We start from the raw sequence: 15,000 nt of genomic DNA on the forward strand, positions 1-15,000 counted from the left end.
CTGTGATGTTATTATGTCTCTGTGTTGTTGTGTCTTCATGTCTCTGTGTCGTTGTGTTGTTTTGTTGTGTCTTTGTGTTCTTGTGTCTTTGTGTCTCTGTGTCTTTGTGTCTTTGTGTTGTTGTGTCTCTGTGTCTTTGTGTCATTGTGTTGTTGTGTCTCGGGGGTTGTTGTGTCTTTGTGTCTCTGCTGTTGTGTCTCTGTGTCGTTCTGTTGTTTGGTTGTTGTGTCTTTGTGTTGTTATGTTGTTTGGTTGTTGTGTCGTTGTGTTGTTTGGTTGTTGTGTTGTTTTGTTGTGTCTTTGTGTTGTTTGGTTGGTGTGTCTTTGTGTTGTTGTGTTGTTTGGTTGTTGAGTCTCTGTGTCTTTGTGTCTTTGTGTCTTTGTGTTGTTGTGTCTTTGTGTCTCTGTATTGTTCTGTCTTTGTGTCTCTGTGTTGTTGTGTTGTTGTGTTGTTGTGTCTTCGTGTTGTTGTGTCACTGTGTTGTTGTGTCTCTGTGTCGTTGTGTCTTTGTGTTGTTGTGTCTTTGTGTCTCTGTGTTGTTGTGTCTTTGTGTCTTTGTGTCTCTGTGTCATTGTTTTGTTTTGTTGTGTCTTTTTGTCTTTGTGTTGTTGTGTTGTTTGGTTGTTGTGTCTCTATCTCATTGTGTTGTTTTGTTGTGTCTTTGTGTTGCTGTGTTGTTTGGTTCTTGTGTCTCTGTGTCATTGTGTTGTTGTCTTTGTGTTGTTGTGTTGTTTTGTTGTTGTGTCTCTGTGTCATTGTGTTGTTGTCTTTGTGTTCTTGTGTTGTTTGGTTGTTGAGTCTCTGAGTCTTTGTGTCTTTGTGTCTTTGTGTTGTTGTGTCTTTGTGTCTCTGTATTGTTCTGTCTTTGTGTCTCTGTGTTGTTGTGTTGTGTTGTTGTGTCTTCGTGTTGTTGTGTCACTGTGTTGTTGTGTCTCTGTGTCGTTGTGTCTTTGTGTTGTTGTGTCTTTGTGTCTCTGTGTTGTTGTGTCTTTGTGTCTTTGTGTCTCTGTGTCATTGTTTTGTTTTGTTGTGTCTTTTTGTCTTTGTGTTGTTTGGTTGTTGTGTCTCTATGTCATTGTGTTGTTTTGTTCTGTCTTTGTGTTGCTGTGTTGTTTGGTTGTTGTGTCTCTGTGTCATTGTGTTGTTGTGTTGTTTTGTTGTTGTGTCTCTGTGTCGTTGTGTTGTTTCGTTGTGTCTTTGTGTTGATGTGTCTTTGTGTTGTTCTGTCTTTGTGTTGTGTTGTTGTGTCTTTGTGTTGTTGTTTTGTATCTCTGTGTCATTGTGTTTTTTTGTTGTGTCTCTCTTGTTGTGTCTCTGTGTCGTTGTGTTGTTTAGTTGTTGTGTCTCTTTGTTGTTGTCTTGTTCTGTTGTGTCTTTGTGTTGTTGTGTCTTTGTGTCTTTGTGTTGTTGTGTCTTTTTGTCTCTGTGTTGTTGTGTCTTTGTGTTGTGTCTCTGTGTTTTGTGTCTTTGTGTTGTTCATCTTTGTTGTTGTGTATTTGTGTCTCTGTGTTTTGTGTCTTTGTGTTGTTCATCTTTGTTGTTGTGCATTTGTGTCTTTGTGTTGTTGTGTCTTTCTATCTCTGTGTTGTTGTGTCTTTGTGTTGTGTTGTTATGTTGTTTGGTTGTTGTGTCTTTGTGTTGTTTGGTTGTTTACTCTGTGTCGTTGTGTGGTTTTGTTGTGTTCTTGAGGACTGACAGAGTCTTGACTCTTTGACTGAAGCTGTTTATTTGTCCAATAAGAGCAGTGTTGTTTGGTTGTTGTGTCTTTGTGTTGCTGTGTTTTTTGGTTGTTGTGTCTCTGTGTAGTTGTGTTGTTTTGTTGTTGTGTTGTTGTTGTTGTTGTTGTTGTTGTGTATCTGTGTTGTTTTGTTGTGTCTATGTGTTGTTGTGTCTCTGTGTCTTTGTGTTGTTTAGTTGTTGTGTCTCTGTGTTGTTGTGTTGTTTTGTTGTGTCTTTGTGTTGTTGTGTTTTTTCTTTGTTGTGTCTCTTTGTCGTTGTGTTGTTCTGTTGTGTCTTTGTGTCTCCGTGTCTTTGTGTTGTTGTGTCTTTTTGTCTCTATGTTGTTGTGTTGTTGTGTCTTTGTGTTGTGTCTCTGTGTTTTGTGTCTTTGTGTTGTGGATCTGTGATGTTGTGTCTTTGTGTCTCTGTGTTGTTGTGTCTTTATATCTCTGTGTTTTTGGGTCTTTGTGTTGTTGTGTTGTTTGGTTTTTGTGTCTTTGTGTTGTTTGGTTGTTGTCTCTCTGTGTTGTTTTGTGGTGTTGTTGTGTTCTTGAAGACTGACAGTCTTGACTCTGTGACTGAAGCTGTTTAATTGTCCAATAGGAGCAGTGTTGTTTGGTTGTTGTGTCTTTGTTGTTGTGTATTTGTGTTGTTTTGTTGTCCATGTGTTGTTGTGTCTTTGTGTCGTTGTGTTGTTTTGTTGTTGTGTTGTTTGGTTGTTTGGTTGCTGTGTTTTTGTGTTGTTGTGTATCTGGGTCGTTGTGTTGTTTTGTTGTGTCTATGTGTTGTTGTGTTGTTGTGTCTCTGTGTCGTTGTGTTGTTTTGTCATGTTTTTGTGTCTTTGTGTTGTTGTGTTGTTTGGTTGTTGTGTCTCTGTGTCGTTGTGTTGTTTTGTTGTGTCTTTGTGTTGTTGTGTTGTTTGGTTGTTGAGTCTCTGTGTCATTGTATTGTTGTGTTGTTTGGTTCTTGTGTCGTGTTGTTTGGTTGTTGTGTCTTTGTGTTGTTGTGTTGTTTGGTTGTTGTGTCGTGTTGTTTAGTTGTTGTGTTGTTTGGTTGTTGTGTCTTTGTGTTGTTGTGTCTCTGTGTGTTTGTGTTGTTTGGTTGTTGTGTCTTTGTGTTGTTGTGTTGTTTGTTGTGTCTTTGTGTTGTTTTGTTGTGTCTTTGTGTTGTTGTGTTTTATCTCTGTGTCGTTGTGTTGTTTTGTTGTGTCTCTGTGTTGTTGTGTCTTTGTGTTGTTGTGTTGTTTGGTTGTTGTGTCTTTGTGTCTTTGTGTTCTTGTGTTGTTTGGTTGTTGTGTCTTTGTGTTGTTGTGTTGTTTGGTTGTTGTGTCTTAGTGTCTTTGTGTTCTTGTGTTGTTTGGTTGTTGTGTCTTTGTGTTCTTGTGTTGTTTGGTTGTTGTGTCTTAGTGTCATTGTGTTGTTTTGTTGTTGTGTTATTTTGTTGTTCTGTCTTTGTGTCTCTGTGTTGTTGTGTCTTTGTGTTGTTTAGTTGTTGTGTCTTTGTGTCTTTGTGTTCTTGTGTTGTTTGGTTGTTGTGTCTCTGTGTCGTTGTGTTGTTGTGTCTTAGTGTCGTTGTGTTGTTTTGTTGTTGTGTTATTTTGTTGTTGTGTCTTTGTGTCTCTGTGTTGTTGTGTCTTTGTGTTGTGTTGTTGTGTTGTCGTGTCTTTGTGTTGTTGTGTTGTTTGGTTGTTGTGTCTCTGTGTCGTTGTGTTGTTGTGTTGTCGTGTCTTTGTCTTGTTGAGTCTTTGTGTCTTTTAGTTGTTGTGTCTTTTTGTCTCTGTGTTGTTGTGTCTTTGTTTTGTGTCTCTGTGTTGCTTGGTTGTTGAGTCTCCGTGTCTTTGTGTTTTTTGGTTGTTGTGTTGTTTGGTTATTGTGTCTTTTTGTTGTTGTGTCTCTGTGTCGTTGTGTTGTGTTGTTTTGTCTTTGTGTTGTTGTGCACTGCAAAAAGCCAGCCTTCAAAAACAAGAAAAAAATACAAAAATTGGGGGTATATTACTTAAAATGAGCAAGATTATCTGCCAATAGAACAAAAAAATCTGGCTTGTCAAGACTTTCCAAAACAAGTAAAAAATATCAAAAAATGTATTGAGGTCAATGATCCCAGGAATACCTTAAAATTTGTTTATTTTCACTAAAAACAAGTGCATTTTTCTTTAAAAAAATAACCTATAAAAAATACGAGACTTATTTTCTCAATATGTTGAAAAATAATCTTAAATTAAGTAAATGCTATCTTGACATAATGATATGCACTAGGCATTATATTTCTTGAAACCAGCAAAGTTATACTAAAAACTAATTTACTTTTCTTGATGGCAAGACAACAGTTAAGAATATATTTCTCATTATGTTGGATTATTTTCAGAAATGAAAATGAATTCATAAATCATATTAATGCTTATAATCAGTGATCCTGACTACAAGAACAGTAAATGTCACTTGCTTAAATGAAGATATGAATCCAAATTTCTTTTCACCTCTTTAATATATTTAAGGTGCAAATTAACAGTACAAAACATTACAATACTGGACATCATTGAAAGGCTGAATGAACAGATGACTGTGCAAACAGTTATGTGAACTGTATACCAATAAACATTCGACACAAGAGTGCCATAAAATAGCATAAGGACGCAGAGACCTGAACAAACTGGATCATCCAACATTAAGTGGAACTGGAGATCAGTGTACAAGCCTACGCAGTGAACTTCCTCTACTCAGCCATTGCTTTTTAATATGAAGAAGTCATGTCTCGGTCATGGATGGCATCCATGAGGACTTCTGTCTGCAGCACAGAGAGGGGTGTGGCTAAGCCCTTGGGGTATGTGAGGTGAAAGGTGTAGTAGCATGCCATGATGTACATTACACTGTCAGGGAGGTCCTCCTTTGGGAAGATCAGCACAGGCATGGTTCCGATGGCCAGAATGCAGTTGCTCTCACAGACGATCACCACATGGCTGAAGAGTGGAAGGTGTTGGGGTCTTCCACAGACTGAAACACAAATAGAAATATGAGGCTAATTAAGTGTGTGAAGCTAAATAGTGTGTGTGTGTGTGTGTGTGTGTTGTGCCTGTGCATGTGTCTGTGTGTGTCTCTGTGTTTGTGTGTTTTCTCTGTGTTTGTTTGTGTGTGTGTTGTGTGTGTGTGTGTGTTGTGCCTGTGCAAGAGTGTGTGTGTGTGTTTGTGTGTTGTTTGTGTCTCTGTCTGTTTATGTGTCTCTGTGTTTGTGTGTGTGTGTTTCTCTCTGTGTGTGTGTGTTTCTGTGTGTGTGTCTCTGTGTTTGTGTGTTTTTCTCTGTGTTTGTGTGTGTGTGTGTTGTGTGTGTGTGTTTTGTGCCTGTGCAAGAGTGTGTGTGTGTTTGTTTGTTGTTTGTGTCTCTGTGTCTGTTTATGTGTCTCTGTGTCTGTTTGTGTGTCGCTGTGTTTGTGTGTGTTTGTGTGTGTTTGTGTTGTGCCTGTGAATGTGTGTGTGTGTGTGTGTGTGTGTGTGTGTGTGTGTGTGTGTGTGTGTGTGTGTGTGTGTGAGTGTGTCTGTGCGTGTGTGTGTGTCTGTCTCTGTGAGTCTGTCTGTGTGTGTGTGTGTGTGTGTGTGTCTTTCTGTGTGTGTGTGTGTTTCTCTGTTTGTGTGTGTGTGTTTGTCCGTTGTGTGTCTCTGTGTGTGTCTGTGTGTGTTTCTCTGTCTGCATCTGTCTTTGTTTGTGTGTCTCTGTATTTGTGTCTCTGTGTGTGTGTTGTGTGTGTCTCTGTGTTTGCGTGTGTGTGTGTGTCTGTTTGTATGTGTGTGTCTGTGTCTGTGTATGTGTAAGTCATGTCTCGGTCATGGATGGCATCCATGAGGACTTCTGTCTGCAGCACAGAGAGGAGTGTGGCTAAGCCCTTGGGGTATGTGAGGTGAAAGGTGTAGTAGCATGCCATGATGTACATTACACTGTCAGGGAGGTCCTCCTTTGGGAAGATCAGCACAGGCATGGTTCCGATGGCCAGAATGCAGTTGCTGTGTTGTGCCTGTGCATGTGTCTGTGTGTGTCTCTGTGTTTGTGTGTTTTCTCTGTGTTTGTTTGTGTGTGTGTTGTGTGTGTGTTTCTCTGTCTGCATCTGTCTTTGTTTGTGTGTCTCTGTATTTGTGTCTCTGTGTGTGTGTTGTGTGTGTCTCTGTGTTTGCGTGTGTGTGTGTGTGTCTGTTTGTATGTGTGTGTCTGTGTTTGTGTGTTTGTGTGTCTCTGTGTGCTTCTGTCTGTGTGTGTGTGTTGTGTGTGTGTGTCTCTGTCTGTGTCTGTGTGTGTTGTGTTGTGTTGTGTTGTGTTTGTGTCTGTGTGTTGTGTGTGTCTATGTGTCTGTGTTTGTTGTGTGTGTCTGTGTGTTTGTGTGTGTCTGTGTTTGTTGTGTGTGTGTATTTGTTGTGTGTGTGTGTCTCTGTGTGCGTCTGTGTGTGTTGTGTGTGTGTCTGTGTTTGTTGTGTGTGTATTTGTGTTGTGTGTCTGTGTTTGTGTTGTGTGTGTGTTGTGCCTCTGCATGTGTGTGTGTGTCCGTGTGCGTCTGTGTGTCTCTGTGTATGTGTTGTGCCTGTGTGTTGTGTGTGTGTTGTGCCTCTGCATGTGTGTGTGTCTGTTTGTGTGTTTGTCCGTTGTGTGTCTGTGTTTGTGTGTGTGTTGTGTGTCTCTATGTTTGTGTGTCTCTGTGTGTCTGTGTTTGTGTTGTGTTTGTGTCTCTGTATGCATCTGTTTGTGTGATTGTCTGTGTGTGTGTTGTGTTTGTGTCTGTGTTGTGTGTTATGTGTGTGTGTTTCTCTGTGTGTGTGTGTGTGTGTGTGTGTGTGTGTCTGTGTTTGCAGTGTGTTTGTGTGTGTGTATTTGTTGTGTGTGTGTGTGTGTGAGTGTGTATTTGTTGTGTGTGTTGTGTGTCTCTGTGTTTGTTGTGTGTGTGTATTTGTTGTGCGTGTGTGTTGTGTGTCTCTGTGTTTGTGTGTGTTGTGTGTGTGTGTGTGTGTTTGTGTGTGTGCCTCTGTGTGCGTGTGTTGTGTATATGTGTGTCTGTGTATATGTGTCTTTGTGTGTGTTTGTTGTGTGTGTGTGTGTGTGTGTGTATTGTGTATGTTGTGCCTCTAAATGTGTGTTTGTGTGTCTGTCCGTTTGTCTTGTGTTTGTGTGTGTGTTGTGTGTCTGTGTGTGTGTGTGTGTGTGTGTTGTGTGTCTGTCTGTGTGTGTGTGTGTGTGTGTGTGTTGTGTGTCTGTGATTGTTGTATGTATATGTGTGTGTGTGTCTCTGTGTGTGTGTTTGTTTGTGTGTGGGTGTTTGTGTGTCTGTGTGTGTGTGTGTGTGTGTGTGTGTGTGTGTGTGTCTGTGTTTGTGTGTCTCTGTGTGCGTCTGTGTGTGTGTTGTGTGTCTGTTTCTGTTGTGTTTGTGCGTGTGTCTGTTTGTGTGTGTGAGTGTTGTGTGTGTGTCTCTGCGTTTGTATGTGTTGTGTGCTGTGTTTGTGTGTGTGTCTGTGTGTGGGTGTGTGTTGTGTGTGTGTGTCTCTGTGTGCGTCTGTGTGTGTGTGTGTGTGTGTGTGTGTGTTGTGTGTTGTGTGTGTGTCTCTGCGTTTGTATGTGTGTGTGTTGTGTTTGTGTGTGTGTGTCTGTTTGTGTGTGTGTCCGTTTGTGTTTTGCTTGTGTGTGTGTTGTGCGTGTGTCTGTTTGTGTTGTGTTTTTGCATGTGTGTGTGTTGTGTGTCTCTTTGTATGTGTGTGTGTTGTGTGTCTCTGTGTTTGTGTGTGTGTTGTGTGTGTGTGTGTGTGTGTGTGTGTGTTGTGTGTCTCTGTGTTTGTGTGTGTGTGTGTGTGTCTGTTTGTGTTGTGTTTGTGTGTGTCTGTTTGTGGTGTGTGTGTCTGTTTGTGTTGTGTCTGTTTGTGTTGTGTTTGTGTGTGTCTGTTTGTGTTTGTCTGTCTGTTTTGCCTGTGGGTGTGTGTGTGTTGTGTATGTTTGTCTGTGTGTCTGTTTGTGTGTCTGTTGTGTTTGTGTGTGTCTTTTTGTGTGTGTCTGTTTGTGTTGTGTTTGTGTGTGTCTGTTTGTGTTTTGTGTGTGTGTTGTGTGTGTCTGTGTCTGTTTGTGTGTGTGTGTTGTGTTTGTGTGTCTATTTGTGTGTGTTGTGTTGTTTGTGTGTCTGTTAGTGTGTCTCTGTGTGCGTCTGTGTGTGTCTTGTGTGTGTGTGTTTGTTGTATGTATGTGTGTGTGTCTGTTTGTGTGTTTGTTTGTGTGTCTGTGTCTCTGTGTGTGTCTCTGTGTGTGTGTGTTTGTTGTGTTTGTGTGTCTGTTTGTGTGTGTTGTGTGTTGTGTTTTCTGTTTGTGTGTTTGTGTGTTTGTGTGTGTGTTGTGTTTCTCTGTGGTTGTGTCTGTGTGTTGTGTCTGTTTGTCTGTGTCTGTGTGTCTGTGTGTGTGTATGTTGTGCCTGTGCTTGTGTGTGTTGTGTGTTTGTGTGTTTGTGTGTTTGTGTGCATGTCTGTTTGTGTGTGTGTGTGTGTGTTGTGTTTGTGTGTCTATTTGTGTGTGTTGTGTTGTGTGTGTGTGTGTCTGTTTGTGTTGTGTTTGTGTGTGTGTCTGTCTCTGTGTGTGTTTGTGTGTTTGTGTGCATGTCTGTTTGTGTGTGTGTGTGTGTGTTGTGTTTGTGTGTCTATTTGTGTGTGTTGTGTTGTGTGTGTGTGTGTCTGTTTGTGTTGTGTTTGTGTGTGTGTCTGTCTCTGTGTGCGTCTGTGTGTTTGTGTCTCTGTGTGCGTCTGTGTGTGTGTGTGTGTTGTGTGTGTCTCTGCGTTTGTATGTGTGTGTGCGTTGTGTTTGTGTGTTTCTGTGTGCTGTGTGTGTTGTGCCTGTTTGTGTTGTGTTTTTGCATGTGTGTGTGTGTTGTGTGTCTCTGTGTTTGTGTGTGTTGTGTGTCTCTGTGTTTGTGTGTGTGTTGTGTGTCTCTGTGTTTGTGTGTGTGTTGTTTGTCTCTGTGTTTGTGTGTGTGTGTTTTTGTTTGTGTGTGTGTGTGTCTTTTTGTGTGTGTTTCTGTTAGTGTGTCTCTGTGTGTGTTTGTGTGTCTGTGTGTGTGTGTGTGTGTGTGTGTGTGTGTGTCTGTGTTTGTGTGTCTCTGTGTGCGTCTGTGTGTGTGTTGTGTGTCTGTTTCTGTTGTGTTTGTGCGTGTGTCTGTTTGTGTGTGTGAGTGTTGTGTGTGTGTCTCTGCGTTTGTATGTGTTGTGTGCTGTGTTTGTGTGTGTGTCTGTGTGTGGGTGTGTGTTGTGTGTGTGTGTCTCTGTGTGCGTCTGTGTGTGTGTGTGTGTGTGTGTGTGTTGTGTGTTGTGTGTGTGTCTCTGCGTTTGTATGTGTGTGTGTTGTGTTTGTGTGTGTGTGTCTGTTTGTGTGTGTGTCCGTTTGTGTTTTGCTTGTGTGTGTGTTGTGCGTGTGTCTGTTTGTGTTGTGTTTTTGCATGTGTGTGTGTTGTGTGTCTCTTTGTATGTGTGTGTGTTGTGTGTCTCTGTGTTTGTGTGTGTGTTGTGTGTGTGTGTGTGTGTGTGTGTGTGTGTTGTGTGTCTCTGTGTTTGTGTGTGTGTGTGTGTGTCTGTTTGTGTTGTGTTTGTGTGTGTCTGTTTGTGGTGTGTGTGTCTGTTTGTGTTGTGTCTGTTTGTGTTGTGTTTGTGTGTGTCTGTTTGTGTTTGTCTGTCTGTTTTGCCTGTGGGTGTGTGTGTGTTGTGTATGTTTGTCTGTGTGTCTGTTTGTGTGTCTGTTGTGTTTGTGTGTGTCTTTTTGTGTGTGTCTGTTTGTGTTGTGTTTGTGTGTGTCTGTTTGTGTTTTGTGTGTGTGTTGTGTGTGTCTGTGTCTGTTTGTGTGTGTGTGTTGTGTTTGTGTGTCTATTTGTGTGTGTTGTGTTGTTTGTGTGTCTGTTAGTGTGTCTCTGTGTGCGTCTGTGTGTGTCTTGTGTGTGTGTGTTTGTTGTATGTATGTGTGTGTGTCTGTTTGTGTGTTTGTTTGTGTGTCTGTGTCTCTGTGTGTGTCTCTGTGTGTGTGTGTTTGTTGTGTTTGTGTGTCTGTTTGTGTGTGTTGTGTGTTGTGTTTTCTGTTTGTGTGTTTGTGTGTTTGTGTGTGTGTTGTGTTTCTCTGTGGTTGTGTCTGTGTGTTGTGTCTGTTTGTCTGTGTCTGTGTGTCTGTGTGTGTGTATGTTGTGCCTGTGCTTGTGTGTGTTGTGTGTTTGTGTGTTTGTGTGTTTGTGTGCGTGTCTGTTTGTGTGTGTGTGTGTGTGTGTTGTGTTTGTGTGTCTATTTGTGTGTGTTGTGTTGTGTGTGTGTGTGTCTGTTTGTGTTGTGTTTGTGTGTGTGTCTGTCTCTGTGTGCGTCTGTGTGTTTGTGTCTCTGTGTGCGTCTGTGTGTGTGTGTGTGTTGTGTGTGTCTCTGCGTTTGTATGTGTGTGTGCGTTGTGTTTGTGTGTTTCTGTGTGCTGTGTGTGTTGTGCCTGTTTGTGTTGTGTTTTTGCATGTGTGTGTGTGTTGTGTGTGTTGTGTGTCTCTGTGTTTGTGTGTGTGTTGTTTGTCTCTGTGTTTGTGTGTGTGTGTTTTTGTTTGTGTGTGTGTGTGTCTTTTTGTGTGTGTTTCTGTTAGTGTGTCTCTGTGTGTGTCTGTGTGTGTGTTATGTGTGTGTGTGTTGTGTGTGTGTTTGTTGTATGTATGTGTGTGTGTCTGTTTGTCTGTTTGTCTGTTTGTCTGTTTGTTTGTGTGTCTGTGTTTGTGTGTCTCTGTGTGCGTCTGTGTTTCTGTTGTATGTTTCTGTTGTGTTTGTGCGCGTGTCTGTTTGTGTGTGTTGTGTGTGTGTGTTTGTTTGTGTGTCTGTGCGTGTGTCTGTGTGTCTGTGTGTCTGTGTCTCTGTGTGTGTCTCTGTGTGTGTGTGTGTTTGTGTGTGTGTGTGTGTGTGTGTGTGTGTGTTGTGTTTGTGTGTCTGTTTGTTTGTGTGTGAGTTGTGTGTTCTGTTTGTGTGTCTCTGTGTTTGTGTGTGTGTTGTGTGTCTCTGTGTTTGTGTGTGTGTTGTGTGTCTCTGTGGTTGTGTGTGTGTGTTGTGTGTGTCTGTGTCTGTTTGTGTGTTTGTGTTGTGTTTGTGTGTCTATTTGTGTGTGTTGTGTTGTGTGTGTCTGTTTGTTTTGTGTTTGTGTGTGTTTCTGTCTCTGTGTGCGTCTGTGTGTTTGTGTTTGTGTCTCTGTGTGTGTCTGTGTGTGTGTGTTGTGTGTGTCTCTGCGTTTGTATGTGCGTGTGTTGTGTTTGTGTGTTTGTGTGTGCTGTGGGTGTTGTGCCTGTGTGTGTGTCTGTGTGTGTGTGTGTGTCTGTTTGTGTGTGTGTGTGTGTGTGTGTGTGTGTGTGTCTGTGTGTGTGTCTGTGTGTGTGTCTGTTTGTGTTGTGTTTGTGTGTGTGTCTGTTTGTGTGTGTGTGTGTGTGTGTGTGTGTGTGTGTTGTGCCTGTGCATGTGTTGGTGTGTGTATGTCTGTCCGTGTGTCTGTTTGTGTTGTGTGTGTGTGTGTCTGTTTGTGTTGTGTGTGTGGGTCTGTTTGTGTGTCTCTCTGTGTGCGTGTCTGTGTGTGTGTTTGTGCGTGTCTGTTTGTGTGTCTGTGTGTGTGTGTTTGTTGTGTGTGTTTGTGTGTGTGTTGTGTCTGTTTGGGTGTGTTGTGCCTCTGCAAGTGTGTGTGTCTGTTTGTGTGTGTGTGTGTGTGTGTGTGTGTGTGTGTGCGTGCGTGTGTCTGTTTGTGTTGTGTTTGTGTGCGTGTGTGTGTGTGTGTCTGTCTGTCTGTCTGTCTGTCTGTCTGTCTGTCTGTCTGTCTGTCTGTCTGTGTGTATGTGTGTTTTTGCATGGGTCTGTTTGTGTGTGTGTGTGTGTGTGTGTGTGTGTGTGTGTGTGTCTGGTTGTGCGTTGTGTCTGTGTTTGTGTTGTGTGTGTGTGTGTGTGTTTGTGTGTGTTGTGCATGTGTCTGTCTGTGTCTGTGTTTGTGTATGTTTATCTCTGTGTGCATCTGTGTGTGTCTGTTTTTGTTTGTGTGTGTTTATCTCTGTGTGTGTCTGTTTGTGTGTCTGTGTGTGTGTGTTTGTTGTGTGTGTTTGTGTGTGTGTTGTGTCTGTTTGGGTGTGTTGTGCCTCTGCAAGTGTGTGTGTCTGTTTGTGTGTGTGTGTGTGTGTGTGTGTGTGTGTGCGTGCGTGCGTCTGTTTGTGTTGTGTTTGTGTTGTGTTTGTGTGTGTGTGTGTGTGTGTCTGTCTGTCTGTCTGTGTGTGTGTGTGTGTGTTTTTGCATGGGTCTGTTTGTGTGTGTGTTTGTGTCTGTCTGTCTGTCTGTCTGTCTGTCTGTCTGTCTGTCTGTCTGTGTGTGTGTGTGTTTTTGCATGGGTCTGTTTGTGTGTGTGTGTGTGTCTGTGTGTGCGTGTGTGTGTGTGTCTGGTTGTGCGTTGTGTCTGTGTTTGTGTTGTGTGTGTGTGTGTGTGTGTTTGTGTGTGTTGTGCATGTGTCTGTGTGTGTCTGTGTTTGTGTATGTTTATCTCTGTGTGCATCTGTGTGTGTCTGTTTTTGTTTGTGTGTGTTTATCTCTGTGTGCGTCTGTGTGCGTCTGTGTATGCGTGTGTGTGTGTTATCTGTGTGTGTTGTGCCTCTGCATGTGTTTGTGTTTGTTGTGTTTGTGTGTGTATGTGTGTGTGTGTCTTTTGTGTGTGTGTCTTTTGTGTCTGTTTGGGTGTGTGTGTTGTGTGTGTTGTGCCTCTGCATGTGTGTGTGTCTGTTTTTGTGTGTGTCCGTTTGTGTTTCTGTTTGTGTTGTGTTTTGTTTGTGTGTTTTTCTGCGTGCGTGTGTCTGTGTGTGTTGTGTGTCTGTTTCTGTTGTGTTTGTGCGTGTGTCTGTTTGTGTTGTGTGTCTCTGTGTTTGTGTGTGTTTGTGTCTGTCTGTTTCTATTTGTTGTGTGTGTGTTGTGTGTGTGTTGTGCCTCTGCATGTGTGTGTGCGTGTGTGTGTGTTGTGTGTGTCTCTGTTTGTGTGTCTCTGTGTTTGTGTGTGAGTGTCTGTGTTTGTGTGTGTGTTCCTCTGTGTTTGTGTGTGTGTCTCTGTGCATGTGCGTGTTGTGCCTGTGTGTGTGTGTGTGCGTGTGTGTGTGTGTTGTGCCTGTGTGTGTCTCTGTGTTTGTGTGTGTTTGTGTCTGTCTGTCTGTTGTTGTGTGTTTGTTGTGTGTCTGTGTGTGTGTTGTGCCTATGTGTGTCTGTGTGTTGTGCCTTTGCATGTGTGTGTGTCTATTTGTGTTTTGCTAGTGTTTGTTTCTGTTTGTGTGCGTGTCTGTTTCTGTTGTGTTTTTGCGTGGGTCTGTTTGTGTGTGTGAGTCTGTTTGTGTGTGTTTTTGTGCGTGTGTGTTTGTGTGTGTCTGTATTGTGTGTCTGTTTGTGTTTTGCTAGTGTGTGTTTCTGTTTGTGTGTGTGTGTCTGTTTCTGTTGTGTTTTTGCGTGGGTCTGTTTGTGTGTGTGAGTCTGTTTGTGTGTGTTTTTGTGCGTGTGTTTGTGTGTGTCTGTGTTTGTTGTGTGTATCTTTGTGTGTGTTGTTTGTATGTGTGTTTGTGTGTGTGTCTGTCTGTGTGTGTGTGTCTGTGTGTGTGTGTGTGTGTGTGTGTGTGTGTGTGTGTGTGTGTGTGTATTTGTGTTGTGGTTGTGTTGTGTGTATGTGTGTGTCTGTCTGTCTGTCTGTGTGTGTGTGTTTGTGTTGTGTTGTGTGTCTGTTGTGTGTCTTGTTGTGTTTTGTTTGTGCGTTTTTATGTTTGTGTGTGTCAGTGTTTGTCTGTGTGTCTCTGTGTGTCTTGTGTGTGTATTGTGTGTCTGTTTCTGTTGTGTTTGTGTGTGTCTGTTTGTGTGTCTCTGTGTGTGTATTGTGTGTGTCTCTGTGTGTGTGTTGTGTGCGTGTTGTGCCTCTGCATGTCTGTTTGTGTGTGTGTGTCTGTCTGTCTGTCTGTCTGTCTGTGTGTGTGTGTGTGTCTGTCTTGTTGTGCGTTGTGCCTGTGTGTGTGTGTGTGTGTTTTGTTTTGTTTGTGTTTTTCTGTTTGTGTGTGTGTCTGTGTTTGTTTGTGTGTGTTTATCTCTATGTGCGTGTGTTGTGTGTCTGTTTCTGTTGTGTTTGTGCGCGTGTCTGTTTGTGTTGTGTGTGTCTGTTTGTGTGTGTGTCTCTGTGTTTGTGTGTGAGTGTCTGTGTCTGTGTGTGTTGTGCCTCTGCATGTGTGTGTATGTGTGTGTGTGTTGTGTGTCTTGTTGTGTTTTGTTTGTGCATTTGTCTGTTTGTGTTGTGGTTGTGTGTGTCTGTTTGTGTGTCTCTGTGTGTGTGTGTCTGTGTGTTTGTGTGTGTCTGGTTGTGCGTTGTGCCTGTGTGTGTGTGTTTGTGTTGTGTTTGTTTATTGCGTGTTGTGTGTTTGTGCATGTGTATGTGTCTGTGTGTGTGTTGTGTTTTGTTTGTGTGTTTTTCTGCGTGCGTGTGTCTGTGTGTGTTGTGTGTCTGTTTCTGTTGTGTTTGTGCGTGTGTCTGTTTGTGTTGTGTGTCTCTGTGTTTGTGTGTGTTTGTGTCTGTCTGTTTCTATTTGTTGTGTGTGTGTTGTGTGTGTGTTGTGCCTCTGCATGTGTGTGTGCGTGTGTGTGTGTGTTGTGTGTGTCTCTGTTTGTGTGTCTCTGTGTTTGTGTGTGAGTGTCTGTGTCTGTGTTTGTGTGTGTTCCTCTGTGTTTGTGTGTGTGTCTCTGTGCATGTGCGTGTTGTGCCTGTGTGTGTGTGTGTGTGCGTGTGTGTGTGTGTTGTGCCTGTGTGTGTCTGTGTGTGTGTTGTTTGTGTGTTGTGCCTCTGCATGTGTGTGTGTCTATTTGTGTTTTGCTAGTGTTTTTTTCTGTTTGTGTGCGTGTGTCTGTTTCTGTTGTGTTTTTGCGTGGGTCTGTTTGTGTGTGTGAGTCTGTTTTTGTGTGTTTTTGTGCGTGTGTGTTTGTGTGTGTCTGTATTGTGTGTCTGTTTGTGTGTGTGTCTGTTTGTGTTTTGCTAGTGTGTGTTTCTGTTTGTGTGTGTGTGTCTGTTTCTGTTGTGTTTTTGCGTGGGTCTGTTTGTGTGTGTGAGTCTGTTTGTGTGTGTGTTTTTGTGCGTGTGTTTGTGTGTGTCTGTTTTTGTTGTGTCTGGGTGTGTGTGTTGTGTGTCTGTGTTTGTTGTGTGTATCTTTGTGTGTGTTGTTTGTATGTGTGTTTGTGTGTGTGTCTGTCTGTGTGTGTGTGTCTGTGTGTGTGTGTGTGTGTGTGTGTGTGTATTTGTGT

The sequence above is a fragment of the Labrus bergylta genome, chromosome 12, assembly GCF_963930695.1.
Source record: "Labrus bergylta chromosome 12, fLabBer1.1, whole genome shotgun sequence".
Classification (NCBI taxonomy): domain Eukaryota; kingdom Metazoa; phylum Chordata; class Actinopteri; order Labriformes; family Labridae; genus Labrus; species Labrus bergylta.